Raw genomic sequence first — 23,681 nt, 5'->3', positions numbered from 1 at the left:
CACACTAATTTTAGATCAAAGAAGTAGGTTAATCACAGCAGCAATACAGAATGTTCAAAGAAGCTGTAATGGACATGGTAGGAAATCAATTCTAGATTATTCATCTGCTAAAACCACTTATACCAGACATGTCAGGTGTGTTCAAATGTATGTTTACTATTTACCAATAACTTTTCAGTGATTTAATTGAGGGTCAAACCGTGCAGCAGACTGCGAGGCATTTCTACTTTTGGGATTGATTTCTCTCAAATGAAGACTCAGGATATATTAGGTAGTTCTGCAAAACTAAACTTAAGAAATATTTTTCACTTGCCATCATAAAGCTGTATTCAGAATGTGTTAAATGTTGCAAGCACTCAAGCTCTGATGTGACACAACTGGCAAGCTTGCAAAAAAGACAAACACAGCAGTGCAGAGCAGATGCAACCTCTCAATTCCTAAAACAATTACTTTATTAAGGTACTAGCCATTTGATAAGGGTGTGCTGAATCAACAGACGTGTTCTGCAGTCATTGCCTATAAAAACTTACAGCCTCAATCACACATGAGCATTTTAATGTTTCAGTGTCACTAGAAGGAAGAGGAATAACCTATATGTCTGTAAGACATCTTCATTCAACAGAATATAATACTGCTACAGTTCTACCCTCCTGGGGGGAGAAAAAAGCAAATATACATTTCAGAAGTCCTTCCTTTGTTAATGCCTACTATTCTTCTGAATAAATCTTTACCGTGCTGGAGAGAGCCAGAGAGTAAAAGAAACTGAGAGATATCTGTCTTAATTATGAAGTTTGAACATCAATGCCCTTAATCTGTTAGGATCTCCACTTTTTAAAATGAAAACTGAAAAAGTAAAAAAAAGTTGAAGCAACGGAGGAAATTTTTTTTGCCTCTAAGAAAGCATACTCTGGCTATGTAGTAAGAAGATGACTGAGAGATGACTTGATTATGTAGCACTCAAGTACCTTTGAAAAGAAAACCAGGCCCCAGTATGGAATTTTTCAATGAAGAGATAATCAAGAACCAGTAATTGGAAGCTGTAATAAACCAGATTGAAAAGCAAGGCATACATTTTTGCCATCACAGTAACTGATCGGTGCCACACACTGCCCAAGAAGCAGTGGATTTCCCACTACTCACTGCATTCAAGTATGCTTCAGTAAAATACAGGTTACTGAGTAAAGTACAGAAGCACCCAAGTTCAGATATAATGGCCTCCAATACATAGAAGATCAGATGATCTAATAACTCTTTTTAAGAATTTTTGTAAGGCTACCACACTAACTTTCAGGAAATTATTCTAGAACCACATGATACCAATAGAAGAAATTCTTTAACTACACAGTCTCCCTGAATAACATACCACACGAAGCAGAGGAGCATTTCTAAAACAATCTTAGGATAAGGAACAGATAAAAGCACTGATTACTAAACAGTGAAAAATAGCTTATCTGGATATAATGCTGACATCCACAAGAAGGTATTTGAACAAGCAAAGTTGCAAAAAAGTATTTAATTGTAATTTGAAATAATTTAGGGGTTAGTAACACATAATAATGTCACAGAAATTAACAGACAAGTGTTTATCTTATAGAGGACTGCACAAAAACCAAACACCAAGTAAGAGTCACCCCTGATAAAACCAGGCTAACATTCTCTACAAAGCATATAGGAGAAAAAAAAATAAGAGAATAAATGGGAAAAGTCAATCTGTCATACAACATCATCAATTTAAGTGGAGGTGAACTAAAAGGAATTTACCCCAAGGTACCTGTACATGACAAATTACCTCAAGGAGCTAAAGAAAGCACAAGACACATCACCAAGTAAAATGCTATCCAAGCTTTGAACAAAAGATCTCGTAAAGCTTTCCCACCTTCACATGATGCAGAAACAAATCATCCTTTCTTCCCTCCAAGCCTATAACAAACTCTTTCATTGGCAAAGAACCAAAGATTGACCATATATTTTGGGAACAGCACTGGATTTTTCCCCAAAAAAAAGATGCTAAAATTGGGTTCATTTAATATGCTTAAAATCCCGGTAAATAATTCGCCTTTATGCAATTATTTTTTGATGGAACTGAAGAAAACTGAGATTTTATACATGTCTGCACAATTTCAAAGAAGATAGAAACAATCTATACTATGATTTTCACTAGAAAAATGACACTCTTATGTCTATTTCTCTTTAAAATATTCTTGAATTAACTGTTATTTGTAACACACCTCAAATGCATAAAGTACCAAGCTCTGTACCAATCAGATCTTAAGCTTTATTTGCATTTTGTGGCCCTGTCTAGGATTAAGAGACTAGTATTTTTATACACCACAAAGCAGGATTTCTTGGCTCCTTAGGCAGGCTGTTTGTATCAAAATCCTGTTCCAGAATTGCAGCGAGCTTCCTGCCTGCCTCCCGGTACTTGCAATTGTCTGATCTCACGTCAGTAGCTAACTTGTTCTGCTCAGCTCTGACCTCTTTGCTGTGAGTCACACAAGCTCTCCACCTTTTGCAAATACAGTCGTTCTACACACAATCTACCATAGAAAATGGGAGTATGTGCTCTATTCTTTCCCTCCTAACTTAGAGAAAGAAATAAATGCTTGTAGCTTTCCTTTACTTATTTTTTCCAGTATGTTTTTCTGTTTAGCATCACCTGGTTTCCCTTGGAATTGACAGAGCTGGTTTATATCGGCTGGTAGGATCACAGCAATTGGTAAGGCTGTGATGTCAAATACCTGCAAGTCCTCTGTCAGTGTTTTTTACGCAAGTCAAAATTACCATATTTTGGATTGGCCATATTACTGCTAGCACAGCATTTAAATCACATCATTTACGAACAGCTGGAAGACATGGTCAGTAAATATGCCAAAGCTTTCTATGATAACAATTGAGAAGATATCTATTATGGCCTCCAGACTAGCAAACAGATAGAGAGCATATTAAATGAGAAAATCAGTAAACACAAACAAATATGATGTACCATCAGAGAGTCAATATGACCATTCCAGTGTAAAGAGGCCCACAGAGGTAATCATAAACAGAACTGCTGAAATTAAAATACTGTGGTCGGAGTTTGAATTACTACAATTCAGGAGTAAAATGGAGGATGGTCTCTGATGATTTAAGTCAGAAATAAAAGCCCCCCACTACTTTTTGACTTGAGTATCTATTTGAAATTGCAGCCAGTGAAGCCATATGGAAAATATTTCTAGTCTCTCATGATTTAAAAAACAGCATTCTCAGTTATAGTAACTATTGTAAATTATTTCTTTTATTATCTTCCCCACTCCCAGCCCTACAGCTGGGTGTTATATTTTATACATCCTACTATCAAACCCACAATTTTTATGGCTACAATCTGGCTTGGGGGGGGTTGTCCCTAGAGACTGTTCTGTATTTTGAATTATTGCAATGACTATACATTATTTCCCAATTCTGCAACACCACTCCTGAGTAAATAGCATGCAGCTGGTGAGCTCTTGGAGACAGAAATTATACTCTGCCTTGCTCCACTGTAATAATTACAAAACTGGATTCCTTTCTATTGTGAGGGCAAACAAGAATGTTCGTGCATTTTCCATGTGCTAGATGCCCTCCAATGTGATTCTAATACAATGCTGATTAGCAAGATGGTCAAAGGTACACACTGGTCTTCTCTACTCCTTGGTATAAAAGACTGTGTAAAAGTATTTATCACTCCAGTATTTGAAGAAACACTCACTTTATATGATACATAAATCAGAGCAACTACAGATTTATCACGGACTAAACCAGGCATCTTCAGCATCAAAACATTAAGCTCATCAACTCTTTTCTTTCCTGGATCCAGGCACTTAAAATGTAGACTATCACAAATATGATAAATACAATGGCTGAAGATTCCCCTGCTAAGAACTGTTTTCACTGTGTTGCTACTTTCCTGAAGACTGAAGGCAAGAAAGCCTTGGGAGCAAAAATACCTCATAGCACAGCAGGCAAGTAACATAATATTGCCACATTTACTTTAAAGAGAAACAAAATCCTATTCAGATTCTTGCTACTGTTTTTCAGCCAACTGCAATAACTTGGAACACAACCGTCAAATACCTCAAAGAAGCCATCAAGTTCATTTTACTTCTGAGTTCAGTTTGGGAGAAGTGTGGCAGAACAAATGAAAATATGTATCAAACTTAAAATAAAATTAGAGAAAAAATCCCAAATTAACTGCTCTGCCTCTTGCAGGCATTCTGAAAAATTATAAATGGCTAAAATAGCAAAAGCCGTACACAGAGCATGAATGATTCACTGGCCCAAAGATAAAATGCTCATTTTTATCTTACTCAGTCAGAAAGCCTCTCTCTTGTACTCATCCATTATCTACTAAAGTATACAGGTTTCCTTAAAAATTATGTATTCCCTTGCCTTTTCACCTGTATCTAAGCCTACTAGTATCCATGCCTTCTCACAATACCTGACTCTTTTTGCAATTCTTCTATTCACAGCATGCTCCAACTTTGGTTCTTTTGTATAATCTTTTCCACCTCCAAATATTTTCTTCTAGAATCTAAAACATCCTGTACATTGGCCCGATATAACATAAAGTAACACCCTTGCATTCCTGCACATCAAATCCTGTCCCAGAGAAACTACCAGGCACTGGGACTGTGTGACCATAGTACCCATTAACTCAGGGAGTGAAAATTTGCTTCAAGCAGGAAGAGACTGGTGTGATAAGTTCCTCCTAAAACTCCTGATCCCTGCTTTTGTAGGAATCTCTTCTCCTCTCCTTGGCCATTCTGCCCCCCTAGGTACTGTGAGCACTCAAGGGGTAACTGGGACCCCAGCTGACTTGTTACTGGACATTTCAAAATGCCTCTGGGCACAACTGGTTGCTCCAAAATCCGTGTCTAATCCTGCCTCTTCTAGGGAGTGGACCCACTGAACCCTGCCTAGTCATACAGAGCCCAATTCAGCATCTGTTAGTTGTACAGTAAAATAACAGATAAAGGAATATGCAGTAGGGCAACATTGTTTACTAGTGACCAACCAAGTGAAGCCAAAATATTCCAAAACAGTGAATCCCAGAGTAACTCAGAATTTTCTGTATTTGTTATATAATGCATTTTCCTGTTGATTACCATCTTTTGTAGTATTTGTACTTAATGCACATCCCACGCTCCCACAGAATCCTGAGTGTTTTGTTACTCTTCTGATGAACTACCTACATTCAAATCACTAGCCTATCATTTAACTTCCCATTATTTCAGTTGTACAGCTAAACTTCCTAAGTAAGACAGGGCAGGGGATTTTATCCACTGATTTCTGCATCATGTGTTTCTTCAGACTAGATTGCAGCACAGAGGGGGAAAACAATAGGCATGGATTTTGGGGTTTTCTCGTTAATGTGTACATAGGACTGGCTGATTTCAACAGCACATAGCTTTGTAAAATTTCTAGTTCAATTGCTACTACCAGAAATGCAACACATTTCCACTTTTGCCTTGTTCCTCCTCGATACACCAGAGCAGTATCGAGGAGGAACAAGGCAAAAGTGGTAGCAGAGCCATTAAAAAAAGCAAAGGAAAGCAAACTAAACAAAACTACAGGACAGTGTAAGGAAACAAAAGCATTCATAGTTGAATAGGAAAGAAACTTCCCAAAAGGAACTATGAGAATAGAGAGAAAACTAAAGAGAAAAATAAGCAATACTTTGAAATAAAGAAATGCTATTTTGTTTGAAGTTAACGGGGGCATGCTTCTAAGGCAATAGAATCCACAATAAAGACAAAGACACCACACTAAATCAAAAAGCAATCCAGAAGCCAAGGGCCTGGCATAAGTAACCAGTGGAGGTGGTCTTCATTTTTTATAAAAAAGTTTTGAATTGTTGGGGTTATAAAATTAGCAAAAATAAGCTTGAAGTTTTCTAGGAAAACTTCCTTTACAAAGCAACTTCCTCTGTTCAAACAAGTCTAAAAATAACTTCTGCAAAGAAGAATCTTGTATACAAATTGATACTAATTAAAACATTGCAAGGATCTCTTCTCGTCTATTACTGTAATTTAGATAGTTTGAGTAAATATTCCCTCATAGAACTAAAGCCTGAAACATGGTAACATTATATTTGGCTTTTTTATAACGCTGATTTTTAATCCCTTTCATTAATAACCCAAAAGAAGCTCTCTCTCATCTCTTTCACACTTACAGCTGCATTCTGTTTTTACTTTAACAAATACTATGACTCTCATCAGATTTAGTGCACCAGGATCTAGTAGCTCTGCATGACCACAGATCTCTAGAGAACTATTGAAGAGCTTTTTCTACCAGGCCTCCTCCTGGGCATAAAACTGAATTTTCAGGACAAAAAAAAACCAAAAACAACCAACAAAACAAAACAACTGGCTAACTAGGCAGCAAAAGCAAACCAGCCGGATATGGATGTGGGTCCTGCCAGAAGGAGAGCTGCCACAGTAAAGCATGGCTCCAATTACAGCTTTCTTCAACTAAGTGTCCCAGCTCAGATCACCCATTTAGTTTTTCTAGGGAAAAGAGCTGCAATGATTTTTTGATGGCTAATTCCAAAGTGGGTTCCTAGACACAGCAACACTTTCCCAGTATAAAGCAACCATCTCCACTCTCCTTATAATTCCAGGGGGTGGGGGGAGAGCAGCTGGTTTTGTACTTGAAAGCATCAGCATGTCTCCCTGGACTTCCAGCTGTAGCCTAATGAATTGGCAAGTATTTTTTTACAACTTTTCTCAGGATAATTAACAAGATGCAAGATGAGCTCTTCAATGCAGATTCAGCTAAGCCAGTTCCCTTTCTCAAGGAAAAGTCAGGGCTTACCCATACACACAGATGGAGGCAACTGGTGGAGTTCTTGTTGGATTCAACCAAGCTGACTGACACTGGTCAAGTAGGAGCTCAAGGCCCCAGTAGGAGCTCCAGAAGAGAAATGCTCACCCAGCCACATCCTGCTCAAGGCATACTAGTTGGGTAACTTTGCTACTGTCCCACAAATCACCTCGTAAGTAAACAATGAATTTGTTTTCCAGTGTCACTCATCTGGTGTTTCTTAAAGATGCAAACATAATACAAAACAACTTCTTAAAAATAGGACAAAGCCAAAGAAACTAATAAATGCTGAGCCAGCCACTGAAGGATACTACAGTGACATCTGAAATCAGGGAAGGAGCTTTTGAGCAGGGACAGACTTGAAGCTGAGAAGTAACTGGTAAAAGTCTGAGGTATTTTCCTGGTGGTCTTACAGAACTACTAGAGCACTGATACATCCCTTGTCTTCACTGTGTGACCACCACAATATCCTGAGCATTGCCGGGTTGCTAACATTTTCTCCCTGAAGTGGACATTTGGAGTTGCTCTGTGTGGGGCAGAATATTCTTCTGAGCCCATCTGCCAACAACAGTGCTAGCACCTAGAGCAGTGAAGCAGGAATCAGAGCATAAAAACTTCAACTACTTAAAATTATGGTCAAAGCCATTTCATAGCCAAGCATCACCACCCTTCTCAAACTGAAGTATGTGAAAAAGTTCACACCCCTTCAAAGAGTGGCAGATTCGAATAAGAACTGGCAGGAAGCTTACTATTTTTGGGCTGGGCTAACCAAGGTTACAGCTATGCTGAGGTGCATCAGTTCAACACAGAATGGCATATCAGGGAAATTCAGATTATACAGATGCTTCTTTCATCATAGTTAAGTCTGGTCAGTGTCAAGTACAACTCTCAGAGGACAAGAACCCACTCACTGAAACTCCTCACTGTTCCTGTACTGTTTGCCACTTTCTCTTTCATGGTCAGACCCCAGTCTGTCAGGACAAAGATTTCAGGCTTTAAAGGCAATAAGGTGGATGTCAGTGACCAAAACTGAACTCCCTAAGGGAGCTAAATAAGATCTACCAAGATTAAAAAAAGCTATTTACTTATTCCCATGCAGGTGGCTCAACATTTCCTCTGGGCAACACTTGAAAAGCAGCTAATTATGCACATACAGCCATGGACTAAAAACGCAGTCCAGCTATTTTAGAATTCATTTACTGATACTTGATACAGAATGTTATTACCAAACTCCAGCTGTCAGCTTTGGTCATCCTTTTGTTAAAACGATGACATTTTTCTGAAAGAAAGCTCTCAGAATATGAAAGCCAATTAAGAGAAGATGTCAGTGACACAGAGTATTGTCCAAAAATAATACCCTCTTTCTGCTAAGTAAATGCTTCAGCTTCTTCTAGTATAGGAGACAGACAGTGGTCTAGGACAACAAAGTTATTCCTATTGTGCTGAGTAACTAATAACTGGCTATTAATAATTTAATTTCACATGTTAATGCAAAAAGGTGAGCTATCCTCTGTAAAATTACTAACACGTATTTCAACCAGTTTACAGAGCAAACTGGGAGCTCTCTACTGTGGTCTTCAGTAAGGCAAGAACTCTCACTGACTTTCATGCTCCTTCCACTTCAATACTAAGTAGAAAACCTGGGCATATTAGCTCACTCTCCTGCCTTTGGTTAGTGCCACCAGCATTACAGACTGCCTCACTGCTTGCTGACATTCCTCCTCCCATTCCCAAACAAGTGCCAATCTCTCAAATTCAGCACTCTGGCAGCTGTATGAATGATGCACTGCTGCAGGAAGAAACCCATATTAATCCTGAAAACCCTGCTGGCAGCACTTCTGCACCAGCCCTGTGAGGACAACCATGCTGTGCCACGCCAAGCAGGGCCAAAGGCTTGTGCTGCTTTGGAAGGCCAGATTCTGAACAAATGGCTACACAGGGAAGAGGAGCACACCTTCCAGGGGATAGACAGCAGCTGCACAGGAAGAGGAGCACACCTTCCAGGGGATAGACAGCAGCTGCACAGGAAGAGGAGCACATCTACCAGGGGAGAGGCAGCAGCTACACAGAGAAGAGGAGCACACCTTCCAGAGGATAGGCAGCAGCTGCACAGGGAAGAGGAGCATACCTTCCAGGGGATAGGCAGCAGCTGCACAGGGAAGAGCAGCATACCTTCCAGGGGATAGACCTGTTTTTGCAGGGAAGCAAGAATAAATAGTACCCTTGCAGATGGAAAACTGCAGAGGTGAGGATCTCATACTAGCCACCCATGGAAGCAGAACAGGGAACCAGATTTTGCTGTTTATTACCCCACCTGAGAGATGCTTTGGGTTTAACTTTTGGGCTTCATAGTGCAAAAATAAAAATTTACTTTTAAAAGTATTAAAAAAGTATGCTTCCATAAGAAACTATATAACCTATTGTGCTGGTTTTGGCCGTTGAAACACGACTTTGCTCAGTCTGTAAAAGAAACAGGTTACGCTGAGACACACCAGAGCTAACCACGAGTAGCCAGGCAGTTACTGCAGCTCGGGTGGCCAGCAGTAATTCAGTATTTCAAATTATGCTTTTTTAAGAGTTCATCATTCAGAAATTTTTAGACATTTTGCCTCTTTGTAAAATTAAACATGAAAAAAGTCTCTAATTCACTCCTTTACAAAAAATAATTTCAAAATAAATGAAAATGAAACTTTTCCCACCATATTGAGGCAGCAAATGTAGCCCTAAACTATGAGCTATGAAGCTTTTTTATACTAGTATATTAAGGGTACAATTGTTTGCATTAAAAAACACCTTACTAAATACTTAAAACTATAAAAATACACTATTCCATAATGTCCCTCTGATCACATACAAACACAAATTATACTGAAATTCTTTGGAATACTTTCATTATCTTTTTCTCCAGGGATGACATATGTTTCTAATAACTTGCCACTGAGCAAACAGATTTAACAGGGTAGCAGCATGCTGAGAAAGATAGCAGGATTTTCAATTTTCAGATGAAAGAAGCTCTATTCCCTGGCAGCCCTACTCCTAACCCCTTTAGGCCAGATCAAATTTTATCTGAAGCTAGCTGGTGCCTGTCTTCAACTTCAATGGAAGTTGAATCAGTTGGGGTTTTTTTTACATACCTGCAGTCAACAATCTGAAGCTTATCAATTAGAATTTTTTAAATCAGTATTTATACCAGAGGGAATCCATAGCAATTAACAGGATTTCTGGACTTGGTTATTTACATATATTTAGCTAACAGATGACCCAGTTTTTACCAGAGAATATCATCCATCTAACTCAACAGACTCACAGACTAGTTTATATTATCAAAAGTGTTATGCAAATTACACAACACTCCCCTGCACCTACTAGCAACAGATTTTTAAATCCATTATATTAATTTGCACAACGAAAATCTACAGTTCTGTTTCACAAGACCAGGATTAATTTGCAACACACATCTTACCTTTTGCTCTACCATTTTCATACAGAAAATAATGTATTTTTCATTTTTAGACACTTTTGTTCTACATAATAATTTGAAGCTAAACCATCTGACAATCTCCATGGCTCAAAAATGTCTCTTTTATACAAGAAATACAATAATATAATAAGAATATTTCTACATTTCACAGAGCTTTCTGATAAAATGTTTACCTAGTATTTTCAAATACAGATTCTTAATTATGGGTCACATCTGATCAGACTCATATAGATACCAGGGTGAGGAACCTCTAACAACACTGTAATCACTTGCACTGGAATCCTTGTTAAAGTAAGGTTGCTCACACCAGGAAGCTTTCTTTCACACTTGATTTAGTTCAACTGCTTGAAGAGCTAACCCAAACTTTTCTTCACACCTTCATGTAATTTCATTCAGACAGCTGTTATTTTCCCTAAATAACTTTTTAATGTGTGAAAAAAACATAAATTATTTTATCAAGTGTTCTAAAAATATTTCCCTGCTAAAAATAAAGATTTTATGATTAACTAACAGGAAATATATGAACATACAAACAAAAAAGACCAAAGCTCTAATACTAGAGGTCTGTATTTGACAAAGATTCAACAAATAAAGTAAATGAGCATTGCAGCTACTTATATAATGTAAATGGTTGCTGCTACATTTTTGTCCAGCTTTTCTGGTTTTTTTCCTGATTAAAATCTTTTCTTTCTGAGGAGTGCTCAGTGGTTTGGATCTGACATTTGTCTAGAAACTTTATAAAGTAAGAATGAAACTGTATTTAGCTCCAGAAAGCCATGCTTTTTAATGCATGCCAAGCTGCAGAAGAATCAGAAATAATCTTAATGAGAACTTTTATCAAGTGTAATTCTATCTGTTCCCACCCAAATGGGACTAATTTGTTCAATTATCTATAAAAATACCAGTTAGACACTTAAACAAAAGCTTCTGAAGCATATCTGTTCAATTAACAACAATGCAAATGCACAATCACACAATCATGCCAAGGGCTACTCCCCTAAGCATCTTCCAATTTTTCATGAAAAGCCCTATCAATCATCACTAAGGGACCTTCTTCTTGTCCCAGCCTCAGCCAGCACTGTGGAATAGGTGGTGGGAACAGGGAAGAGGATAGGACCATATTTCTTCTCTTACTGCTAGCAGAACAACTGTTCTTTCAGCAAAGTAAGACTAACACAGCTAACACACATTGATCCTTCTCCTATCCCTGACTGTATTCCTTCATAATGAGAAGCTAAGGAGTCTGACTTCAAATGAGGCTCATTGGGAACTAGGGATACTAGATGTTGATGTGTCAAGGAATACAAGCTGAATGAGCTCTTCTGGTAAAATAATTCCCTTTTCTTTTTATCTGTACAAGATTCAGGTCTGTGACAGAGCCTTAGAAAGTTTTCTTAGCTTCCACTGTACTTACAGAGGGTTTGGGAGTACCTAGATTTTCCAAGAAGTATTAGCATTTTGCAGAATCAGCTGCCTCATTAACAACTAGATGGATCAATATGCGTTCATAAATTGAATCTCTAACCTAGAGAGTTAAGACAGAAAGTGTGTTTAACATCAAATAAATATCAGGTATGGAAATGCAAACATGCAGAGTGTGTAACAGCATGCATGCAAAGTAGGCTCACAGGCTCTCTGAGCTGCATCCCAAGCAGAAAATGGCCAGATGACAACAAGTTTTACATGCATATATGCATCTGCCAAAACTTGTTCACATTTGTTGTGATGTGGAACCTGATAAATGTTCAAAACACAGAGAGTAAGAATTTGATACTTGGTATTGTCAGGGCACTCTGATATTTGCCATTCATATGCATTTATAAGAAGAAAAGATCTTGCTACTTTCATTGTACTGGCCCTGTGACGTCTCATGATGTTGTTAGGTGAAATTCTGGTATGACAAACTTCAGCAGAGACAAAATTTGGTCTTTAAGAATGTATGTCAAGTACCCATAATACCTAGGAGGGAAAATTCTAAATGTACAAACCGAGTTTTATTACACATCTCTTATGCAAATAACACTCATACACCACTTATTCTGAAGTTTAAATATATAAAAGTAGGAAATGAGAACTTACTAACAAAACCAGAAGTCAGAAACTAACTTTCTCCAAAACTAAATACCAACTTCTTGAAAGCAGGTAAAATAGTTTAAAAATTATTGAAACACAATGAATTGTTTTAAATAACAATTTAAAACTTCTTTAATAACAAGAAGTTATTAAATACTTCTTTAATAACAATTGTATTATTCTCATTTTTTGCTTGAATAAAAGAATATTGCTCATGTAACTGGGCCATGAAGTTTGGAACTTAATGGACTTGACTGTGGTATATGTAAGGTGTTGCAAAACCATCACAAGGTGCACAATGTAAAGAATATCATAGAACCTTCTCTATTGTATTTATTTCTATAGTCAGAAAAATAGTATCCAACTAGGCTAAAGAAAGATCCACCCAGAGCTACAAAACTGCTCCTACCATTATCATCTTCTTTCTACAGCAGACCAGGGCTTTTGGTCCCCAGTGGGTCAGGGATGTCCCTGCCAGTCCGAGAAGCACGTGCAACAACACAGGGTGGAACTACCGGTAACACAACCAGTATAACTTGGCCGTTACTTAGCTCCTTATACAAAACAATCTTAAATTACTTAAAATACAGAACTCTGTACCACTCTAGAGTTAGGCAAACATTGTAAATCTTGTCTTTTACAATAGGCAAAAAGAACCAAAGATGCTGGACTCACCCACCACAGTGGCAGGGGAAAGACCAGTGGTTAGAAGTGAATTAACTAATGACTGCTAAAATTACAATTAATTTCATTTTGCAAACTGCTTCTACCATTTCAAGCCTCACTGCCAGTGATAGCGTCACTTTTAAAAATCAAAGACTGATTTCTTTCATCTCACTGAGTCACAGGAATTGGATGAAATTATCAAGAATATAGGAAGAAATTAAAAAGTAAAACCGATCTCCCACTCTTCTGATTTTTTTGAACTTATGTCTGCTTTTGGAATGTAACATGAATGAGTAAAGGTGGATAGCACACTAATAGATAAACATTTAAAGACTTCTAATGCATAACCCATTAACACTCACTAAAGATACACACCTTCCCCAGCAGGCACACTAACAATATTAACGTAAAATGCTATTAAGACCCAAATGTTAGATGTCCTTGCCTCTAAAAACAGAAGTTGGTTTTCAAGACTTATCTATCTGCATAGATCTGGATGTTCAGACAGTAGTAAAACACAGTCTACAATCTAAAAGGCAAACCTGAAGACACTTGACTAGGCAAACAGGTGTTTGGTCGGGAAACCAAAGTTTTTGATGTAGGTCTTGCACCACATTCACGCTGGTTAGTCAAAGGCCTCTGAACTGCCGTGGAAGGCAGCGGTTGAGCTGCAGGGCAGAACAGCTGGGGAAACGAGCACAGTGGCAGCAGCAAAGAAATAACCATATCTTTTGCTCTCCAAGGCCAATATACCCCTTCTTCACTGATTCCCTAGGAATCACATATTTGAGCATTCATGAAGAACTCCTGGCAGCAACCCTATCTTTAATAAATTAACAGCACTGTGATACCGTCCTATTCCCGAGATTATCTTTCCCATGACATTGTTTCATCTCTCCCACTTCAGCGGCACCCTGTTAGTAAAGCAGGGAGCAGCCTGGCAGCACACATCCTGGTGTCTGCACGCCACTGCCAGCTTCTTTAAAGAGAGAAACCTAAACCTCTTTGGCTCGAAGTATCAGACTGAGATCCTTTAAGGAAAAATAGAAAATCGACAGAAGAGTGCCACTTCACATTAAAATCCCCAATAACCAGAAAAACCACAATCAGACCAGCCGATAAGAAGACAAGCCGACGTTTCTCTGGTTTGGAAAAGAAGGAAAGCTGCCTGACACCGAGTGGAGAGACTCCGGCTCTCCCGGTGTTTACCTTCCCCGGCACCCGGCGAAGCGCCCGGCGGCGGGGACGTTTCTGCACTTCAACAGGCTTGAAGTTACCCCGCAGCTCTCACCGGGGCTCCGCCGCCACTCCCCGGCCCGCGCCGCGCCCGGCGGACGGAGGGTCGAGCGGGGATGCCCGCGCAAACCCTCGGCCGCCGCCAGCCCGCGCCCTCCCCGGCCCCGCCACGGCGGCCCCGCTCACCGTTCTCCGGCCGCCGTCGCGGAGGGCTGCGGGGCGGGGGCAGGGGCAGGGCGGCCAGGCGGGCAAGGGCGGCCCCGCGGCTCGGCCCCGCGGCTCGGGCCGGCTCACACGTCAGCCCGCGCCACGAGACCCGGATCTGCCGGCTCCTGGCGGCGGCGGCGGGGCCGGGGCGGCGCCGCGCAGTCCCGCCCCCCACACTCCCATCCCTCCGCCCGGCACGGGAGCCTGAGTCCTGCTGAGGGCTGGGGCCGCCGCGTCCTGGGCCGCGATGTCCGGCAGGGCCGGGCTCGGGGGCCGCGGTGGCGCGGCGTGCCGAGCGGCCGCAGTGCCGAACAACGCGGCGGCCTTAAAATAAAGCTCCGGTAGGTCAGCGCGGAGAGGACGCAGGGACAGGTCTGCTGTAGGGCCAGGTGTGCCTGGGGGTCCGCCACAGCCCCCACGGCCAGGGCCCCGCGCCTCCGGCACAAACATGGGTCACTTCGCCCGCTTGGCCCCAGCCATCCCCACCGAAGTACGAGGGAGTTTACAGGCTAGGTTCTCATCTTGACATTTAAAGCCTGTTCAGGAGCTCGTGACTCACGGGCTTCTAAGCAATTAAAGCATCCATCAAAATAGGTATTTAGATGCTGTGAATGAAGTTAGAAGGGAAAATCAGATTGTGGCTTCTCAGTCAGCCACGGAGAGGGAGTGTCATACTCCCAAGACAGAAAGATGGACCACATCCTGTCTTGGAGACACTGATACCATGCAATAATGCAGTGGGGATACAGGGAAGAAAATCTTGTCCTCCAATATTTCCAAGGCTGTCTTACCTCCTCCAAGCCAGGAGACAAGGACAGTACTGCAATTAGAGTGAGAAAGGAGGGTTGGATAGAAGTTGCAAGTGCTCTCAAGTTGGTACCTCTGACCAGTGCCGCATAGTCTCATATGACCCACATATGGCTGTTCTCATTACTATTTGCAGTTGTCATGGGGTTTTTCAAACCTCCTTTCATGGCAACAGCTTTTTTTCTGAAAGTTTTTTCCTAAATTTGGGTGTCTAGCCTATGCTACTTTGCCAAGTCTTGGATGCCCTGCCAGTTGGCAGCCTTGCATGTCCAACCATCACTGGTGCACAGAGCCACCTCTCTCTGAAAGATGCAGGTAGACTAACTCTTCCCGGTTAGGGCTGGCCCTGGACATATCCATTCCACTCTGAGAGTCAGGAGGTAGTCTGCCTTTGTGTAGCAATGCCACACAGTCCTGACTTGCTTCTTCTTTCCCATCTTTTAGTCCTTTCTCTTGTCTTAGCACCCAACTAAGCAGTGGCAATACTGAAAAGGAAGGTAAGGCACTGACACAAAGCCAGGCCACAAGAAAGCTAAACTATGCAGAACTTGTAAGATCTTGTTTACCTCAATCCAGGAAGCTAAGACTTTGGTGAGGCACTAGGGATGCTAAAACTTATCTTTAATTTGGAAGTATGAAACTATATCCCTTCAGTGTTTCCTGGGAGAACAGGTTTCTTTACAGCCTGTTCAGGAGTTTGTGCTGCAACAGGAACCATGAACATTGTCAATATCAAGGTATGCTTGCCTTGAAGTTTGCTTTGACTGTCCTTGGCCAAACACTAAGCTAACCTAGACAATGGTGTCAGAGGGTAGTCAACTGTTAGCTGCATCCTTCCTTCCAGCTCTCCCTCAGCCATTCTCCTAACCCTTCTCCAGGAATAAGCCACCCTTGAAACAAGGAAAGGCAGCTTCTCAATACCATTAACCAGTCTTGCCTGTATCCCACACCTCATACACAGGGCTAGCCATTGTTCTAGAAAATGGGTCTGAGATCCTGAAATTCCCAAACCAGACACAGCTTGCCATTAGTCCTGATTCAAACAAGAGAGGAGAGAAATGCCAACAGCACAATAGCAGAGAGGAGAGTTCTTTCTGCCAAGCTGAGGCAGAAATGCTGAACACTTCTAATTTTCTTGCCAAACAGCTTTTGGACAATGTCAAACAGCAGTTGCTAAAATGATAGCAGGCATATTTGGAGGAACCATTGAAACTGATAAGAGAATCGCAGTGATTCATTCTTGGAGAACTGAATTTGAACAATCCTAGAACTGGAAGGGCAAGACTAAGTGAGCTGGACCAGCAGCATCAGATGTTTTGTCAGAAATAATATGAGCCCGCAAAGAGTCTATATAGGAGAGGCATGAGTTGAGAGTGATGACAACTGAGTGATCTACAAGAAAGCAGTATGCAATGGTGGCAGAGCTAGAGCTCGGATGTCTTCCTCACTTTGAATCAAATGCAGCCTCCTCAGACCTCAGTGCATTAAATCTTTCTGGCTCATTTCTCACATCACCCCATCCAGTTACTTGCATTATATCTGGTAATGTCTTGAAATTGTGCCTTGAAGAGGTGTGCAAGAAGCACTACCCAGCTGGCTAGGCAGCCCCACTGGGTGAGCTAAAAGCTACCCCTCCCTACTCTCATTTCTTCACCCATGTTGCATGCTGCAAAGCTCTGCATATCTGAAAATAGTTTTACTTACCTGCTCTCAGTAAAAAGCTGAGGGTTTTTTCCAGTGTCCTGCATTATTTGCACTGCCTTTTGACAGCAATTGTTTTCCTGATTCTTTTTCGTTGTTCAACATATATGTTTCCATTCCCATATTTGGAAGTATGGGAAGCTGATGGGCCTAATGAAGGATGGATTTGTGAAAGGGTTATCCTCACGTATGAAACTTCAGAGGATGAACTGTCAAGGAAGAAGGGCAGACAACAGAAACCACAGAAAGAAGGGACCAGGAGCAAGAGAAACAATGTATAAGCTTATTGCTTTCAAATCAGCAAGAACATACAGGTAAGCAGAAAGTAGCTGGGTATTTTACATAAAACATTCTGCCAGAGCATCCCTCAGAATTTGGCCCTCCTGGGCCAAATGAACGGGCAAATGAACAAGGCATAGCAGGCACTGATTCTGTCTCAGCTTCCTACTCCCAGACTTCAGCCATCTGGTCCCCCTTACACTCACAAATTTAGTGCACAATACAGCAGTAAAACAAGATCCTGATATGGAGGCTATTTTCAACTCACTCTATGAAGACTCCATTCTGGCAGTCAAACTATGATGAAAACAGTGATGTAGACTACTTTAGGAACAAAGCCATGAGATGCATTCAAAATCAGCTAGTAACACGGATAGAATGGTGAATCTACTGATTTTGGCAAACTAAAAGAATTGTGCTGCCCACTGCCAGGCTAAAACTATGAAGACAACTCTGATTAAAGTAGTTTTGGTAGTAGTCCTACCAAAACCCTTTATAATGGAGGAGGGTGGAAGTTGAGCAAAAGTTACTATACATTCTCTACATCCATAATCTGAAAGTAGTGTGGATTGGGCATTTTTGTAAAGCAACAAGCAGGTGTCACATTCCACATCACAGTGCTAGCTTTCAACTTTTCTACCTCAGTAGGCAATGGTTAAGTAGGAGTTGTGTTGGTGATCTAACTTGCCAAATAATGAATGAGCTTGTTTACAGACACCCAAGAACATTACTCTTCCCATTCTCAAGTTCTTTTACTGCTGATGTTCTTTTCATCTTTGCTGCATAAGTCATGTCACTAGGCATTGTATTGCTGACATCCAGGTACTCTGTGGAGTGGAAATTGTTCATCTGCAATTCATGCAGTTTCATCAGATCTGAAAAATGACCTAGAAATGGGACAAATCTGCCTAATGTAACTCCTTTTCTGTCTGCTCCCTCTTTTCTTGTATGCAGTTCATAATAAGTAGATAATGCTATTCTAAGAAGGAATCTGCAGGAAACTCTGTTGCAAATTTTGATACCAAAGAGCCATTTGGAAGACGTCTGCAAAGTGGTCTGAAAATGGCACCTAGGAAGCAGAAAGGAAAAGATTACTCGTGTAGTATCAAGGTAAGAGAGGCCTTTTGGCAGCAACAGTGGAAATTTTGGAAAAGGAAATCTAATTTTGGAAAAAGAAGCCAAGTCCTTAAAAAAGTTGCCTGCAAGCATTCCTAGAATTCAGCTGGGCTGGCATCTCACAAAGCTCTGGAGAATTGAAAAGCCCGTTGGGACACTAGGCAGCAAGCCTGTGAGTTGGCTGGCACAAAGACTATATTGTGTACTTATGTTAATTTTACCAATATTTGCTCATGTAATCACCACTGAACCAAATGTATACTGCCAGGTTTTCTGTCCATGTGCAGATCTAAACTTAACAAACACTCAACTGAGTGTTTGTTAAGTTTAGATCTGCACATGGATCTAAACTTAACAAACACTGTGAGTTCTGAATTGTCAGAACTCACAGAAAAAATATGGCTCAGTGGAAACAAGAAACTCCAGTGAAATTGTCAAAGGATCTATGGAGGATCGTTGGAGCTCCTGAAGCACACCAACACAGACTTTTGAGATCAATTAGCCACAGTCTAGGGAAAATGACCACAATGGATTGCTGCAATGCTGCCAGACCACAGCAGTGATGTTTTCCCAGTCGTGTTTCCCAGCACAGTGATGTTTTCCAAACTATGAAATGGATAAAGGAAATCTGAAATTAAGGGAATGACAAGGATTATTTTACACTTTACCAGAATAATGACTAGTAATTTAGAGTAACTATGAAATGCAAGCAGGCCAGTTGGGATGCTTACCAGGTCAGGCTTGTAAAAAGCAATTTTAAAATAGAGGATTAAGTCCTCTATTTGAGCCACCAAATTGTTAATGATAACGCTCACTGGTAAAGATATCCTATGTGAATTAGGCTGAAATGGTTCTGTAGTATTAGAATAGTGTGTTGTCAGTAACCACATGAGTTAATAGTCCACTTAATTTCATTGACAATTATCCAATCAGTATTTGAAACATTATTTTGCAATTACTTTGGGCAATCCCCTCTAAAAATGTGGTCTAAGTGAACCAACACTGCTATAACCTTAAAAAATTGTTTTTCCTCTGGAGCAGAAATCATAATAGCAGCTGCTCAACTGTGGTGGCTTTCTTGCAAAGAAAAGATGAGAAACAGAGTGAACTGCTTCATAAGCAACTGTAGTTCACATAAGCTATCTGCAGCCATAAATTTACCAGCAGCTAACGTTTCTATATTCATCTGAAAACTGCTGCCACTTGGGAAAAACACATCTCATGTCACCCTCTATGTTCAGAGCCATTTCAGCATTTAGTCTCAAAATGCCTCTGAACATGAGTCAGAGCCCTCAACTGTTACAGTTCTCACAGACTTGAAATAAAAATGAATCCCCGTTCATTTCCAAGTGAATGCCTAATATAAGAAGCTGTATCTGATAGACAAACCAGAAGCTAAAATGCAAGCAAGCAGATTTGATATTAGCTGCAGAAGTGAGAAGAGAAAATGAAAACAATATCCCAAAGGATTTTTAAAAACACTTTACTACATATAACTAAGAAGCAGCAATGAATTAAATTTTTCTGGTCATGAACTGAAAATTACTCTGATTTGAAATGGATATATGCAGTTTGCAGTTAGTATTAAGCACTTGGTATATGATTGAAATTTAAGACACCATCCATTAAAAAGCCAAGGCATTATTTACTAGTAAAAAAGATATGACAAGAAGAGATGACATTTCATGTGTCACTGAGGAGGTGTATCAAAAGGCATAACTCTGCCAGTCAGCACTTGAAGATCAGTATTCTATCACATAAAATGTGGCAGCATCTCTGTATGGACTACAGAGAACTGAATCACATTGTTGGAAAAAAAATTCTGATCTATTGTCACTGTAAGTGATACTCTGGTTTCTGTAGCACATTCAACCATACTTTTTACGTTGGATATTAGAACATGAGTATTGACAAGTGTACAAGAAATGACTGCTCTCTCAGCTGGGCAAGATCTCTATAGATGTAATGCAAGGGTTTTAACTTGTGCACATTTGCTTTTGAGCAAATTTTTTTGATGATGTGGTATGGTGCAGCTGGATGTTTGCTGTAGGATGTCACACCTTTTGAAGAGGAGCTGTAAACCCTACAAGTAGTTTAGTGGTTTAGAAAGAAAATTCAACTTTACAGAACTTGACAACACTGTCTGGTCAGGAAAAAAGAATTCTTCTGTAGTATACCCTCAGCAACTTTGCTGACAAGCTGAGTGGTGTGAACAACACACTGGATGGAAGGGATGTCATCCTGAGTGACCTTGAGAGACTTGAGAGGTGGATCTGTGTGAACCTCATGAAGTTCAACAAGGCCAAGTACAAGGTCCTGCACATGGGTTAAGGCAACCCCAAGGAAAAATACAGGCTGTGAGGAGAATGGATTGAGAGCAGCCCTGCTGAGAAGGACTTGGAAGTGCTGGTGGATGAGAGGCTGGACATAATCCAGCAATGTGCACTTGCAACCCAGAAAGCCAGTTGTATCCTGGGCTGCATCAAAAGCATGGTCTGTAGGTCAAGGGACACGAGTCATTCCCTCTACTGTGCTCCTGTAAGACCCCACCTGGAGTACTGTATCCAGCTTTGGGTCCTGCAACATAAGAAGGACACAGACCTCTTGGAATGAGTCCGCAGGAGAGCCACAAAGATGATCAGAAGGATGGAGCACCTCTCCTATAAGGAACAGCTGAGAGCTGAGGCTCTGGGAGACTTTATTGTGTCCTTCCAGTGCCTAAAAGAGTACAAGAAGGCTGGAAAGACTTTTAAAAATGGGTTTATTAGGTTGAAATTCTTTACTGTGAGGATGGTGAGGCACTGGAACAGGTTTTCCAGAGAAGCTGTGGCTGCCACATCCCTGGAAGTGCTCAAGGCCAGGTTGAATAAGGCCCTGGTCTAGTAATAAGTAACCTGGTCTAGTGGAAGGTGTCACCCATGGCAGGGGGTTGGAAGTAGGTGATCTTTAAGATACTTTCCAACCCAAACCATTATATAATTCAATTCAACTCACACTTCACAGTTCATAAATTCTTCAAAAACACCACACAGATTGAGGGAAACCTTTTCGGTGTTTAAAAGTATGAATTTACATTTTTGTTGTTTAAACAGGTTCTTGTGGTTACCTTTTGTTAAGCTACTAAGGTAATCATTAGATATAGATGACATCTCTAGAACTGAAGGTAATTACTGAAAAAAAAAAGGATGGGGAAGATTGGAAGCTTGTATTATAGCAGAAGCTTGTATTATAGCAGAAGCCCAACTCCTTTGTAGAGAAAATACTGAGGTAGCCAGTCCTTTCACAATGGTGCCCAGTGACAGGACAAGAACTAAACATAAGAAAATGCTTCTTTTTTCTGATGCTAACTGATCATTGGTAGTGGTTGGCCAGAAGGGCTGTAGGATCTCATATCAATAGAGATATTCAAATGGACATGGTCCTGGCAAGACAACTTGCTCTGGCTGATCCCGCTTTGACAGGAAGGGTGGTCTAGATGATCTCAAGATCATCTTCCAACCTTGACCCAGCTGTGATTCTGTGATACTGTGCCACTCAAGAGGGAACTCAGGAATAGATACACCTGCAAAGCACTTTCACTGCAATTTTGTGACAGTAAAATTATTTGGCATGAGTGATATTAAGATACAGGGATAATATGGCACCCATAAATAAGTCTGCTGGGAGAGTTAATACTTTTTATGTCTGCTCTGTGTTTGGGGAAGGGACCAACAGTGTAATATTTCAATATTCCTAGGACTAATGATGCCTCAAGTTTTAGCTTCTGTATTTTTCAGATTCTATGCTGCTTTAGTGTGTAACTCTGAGCTTCATCTTAAGTGTTAGCAAGTTCTCTTCACAGGGTAGGTAGACAAAACAATCCTTTTCCAGCTTGCCCAAGAACAACTGTAACCAGTTCCAGGCCCAAAAAGTATAAACAAAGGTGGACTGAAGAGAGAAAATAAGGAGGATGGAACTTCATTACCTTAAGCTATAATTGAACAATTAACTCCAATATGCAAATGGACCAGAACTTATAAAAGTGAGAGACCTTGTGACTGTTTTTCCATTTTTGTGACCATTTTGGGTTCATCTTGGGTGTAGTCCTGGCCATGCTCTTTAACTGCCCAAGGTGTATCCATTAAGGCCTTTTAATAAATACCTACATTATTCTTTAACTCTGTCTAGCCTCTGTTCTAGGTGAGCCTTCTCAAGGCATCACTAAGGGTTGGAATCTGCAAAATCAAGAGGCAATCATACAGCATGACTGAATACTTCCCAGTATGACTAAGCCCTGTTTGGGGAAAGAAAGATACAGTCCAGAATACTGCCTTTAAAAGCTCGTTCCAATTCACCATGTGATCTTTTTGCACTGTCAGAAAGATGGAAAAGCTGTAACAGGGAATTTTATGAGATGGATTATTCCTCAATGAAACTGCTATAATTGCTATGCTTTGTTTGAGAAAAATGTTCAAGACAAGAAACTCCTTACATCCAAACTAGATCTTCCACCTAAACAAAGGCATATACTATTATTGAAAATACATACACACAGAATAGTAGGATTTTCTAGATACTGCTGTGTGAAACATTGCATGCCTGGCAGAAATCCACAGGCCAGAGAAATGGCTTGTATCTGCTGTGTTCAGGGAAACTGTACATTACTCAGTACAGGACACTATTTGAGCTTTGTTTGTTTAACCGGACTTTATCCTCAATGTTCTCTAATAAATTGCCAGGTGCAGTGTTCTTGCTAGCCATGTGGACAAACTGAAAACAATCGGTTTAGGAAAACAACAAATCAGATTGTCCTGGCTTCTATTCTTCAATTGATTCTAACCTGTTTCTATGATTTGAAAGCCTATTCAATTAACTTTTTTACAGAACTGTGCTGCAAACACTGACTAGCGATTTAGACTTAAGGCTTTAATTCTAAATTTTTATTCTATTGTAGTAAGATTAATAGAAAAACTTGGTGTTTTTTTCCTAGTACAAAATTGTTCTAGTCTCCAAAATGCAGCTATTTTAGGATGGTATTTACAACAACAGAGCCTGATAAATTACCCATCTGTCAGAGCTGAGCTTTTTCTAGATGATCTCTGACAAACTTCACTACTTTGTAAATTTTTGTTGTAGACAGTCCCAAAAGGCTTCCATCAGTTGAGGATTTGGTGCCCATCATAACAGATTATACAGTAGTTTAGCGAAATGGCCATCATTAGAAGTAACTTCAAATTCTAGATACAATTTTTGGAAAACCTCAGAATCAAATATTGCTTGATCAAGCAATAATAACTGA

The 23,681-nt window shown here is 40.3% G+C and overlaps 1 protein-coding gene across 3 annotated transcripts in view; it reads right to left on the bottom strand.

The window, feature by feature from the left end:
- SMIM14 (small integral membrane protein 14) overlaps positions 1-14,627 on the bottom strand; it is a 38,156-nt gene extending 23,529 nt beyond the window's left edge. Inside the window, exon 1 of one of the 3 annotated variants that reach the window (XM_059844968.1) lies at positions 14,480-14,627. The gene's annotated coding sequence lies outside the window, so the exon portion shown is untranslated. Of the gene's footprint in view, positions 1-14,266; positions 14,404-14,479 lie in introns of those variants that run through there. The other 2 variants (XM_059844969.1, XM_059844970.1) reach the window with 2 other exon arrangements.
- Between the last annotated feature and the right edge of the window lie 9,054 nt (positions 14,628-23,681).

The sequence above is a fragment of the Haemorhous mexicanus genome, chromosome 4 (genome assembly GCF_027477595.1).
Source record: "Haemorhous mexicanus isolate bHaeMex1 chromosome 4, bHaeMex1.pri, whole genome shotgun sequence".
Lineage (NCBI taxonomy): Eukaryota > Metazoa > Chordata > Aves > Passeriformes > Fringillidae > Haemorhous > Haemorhous mexicanus.
This window is presented reverse-complemented; position numbering and strand designations above follow the sequence as displayed.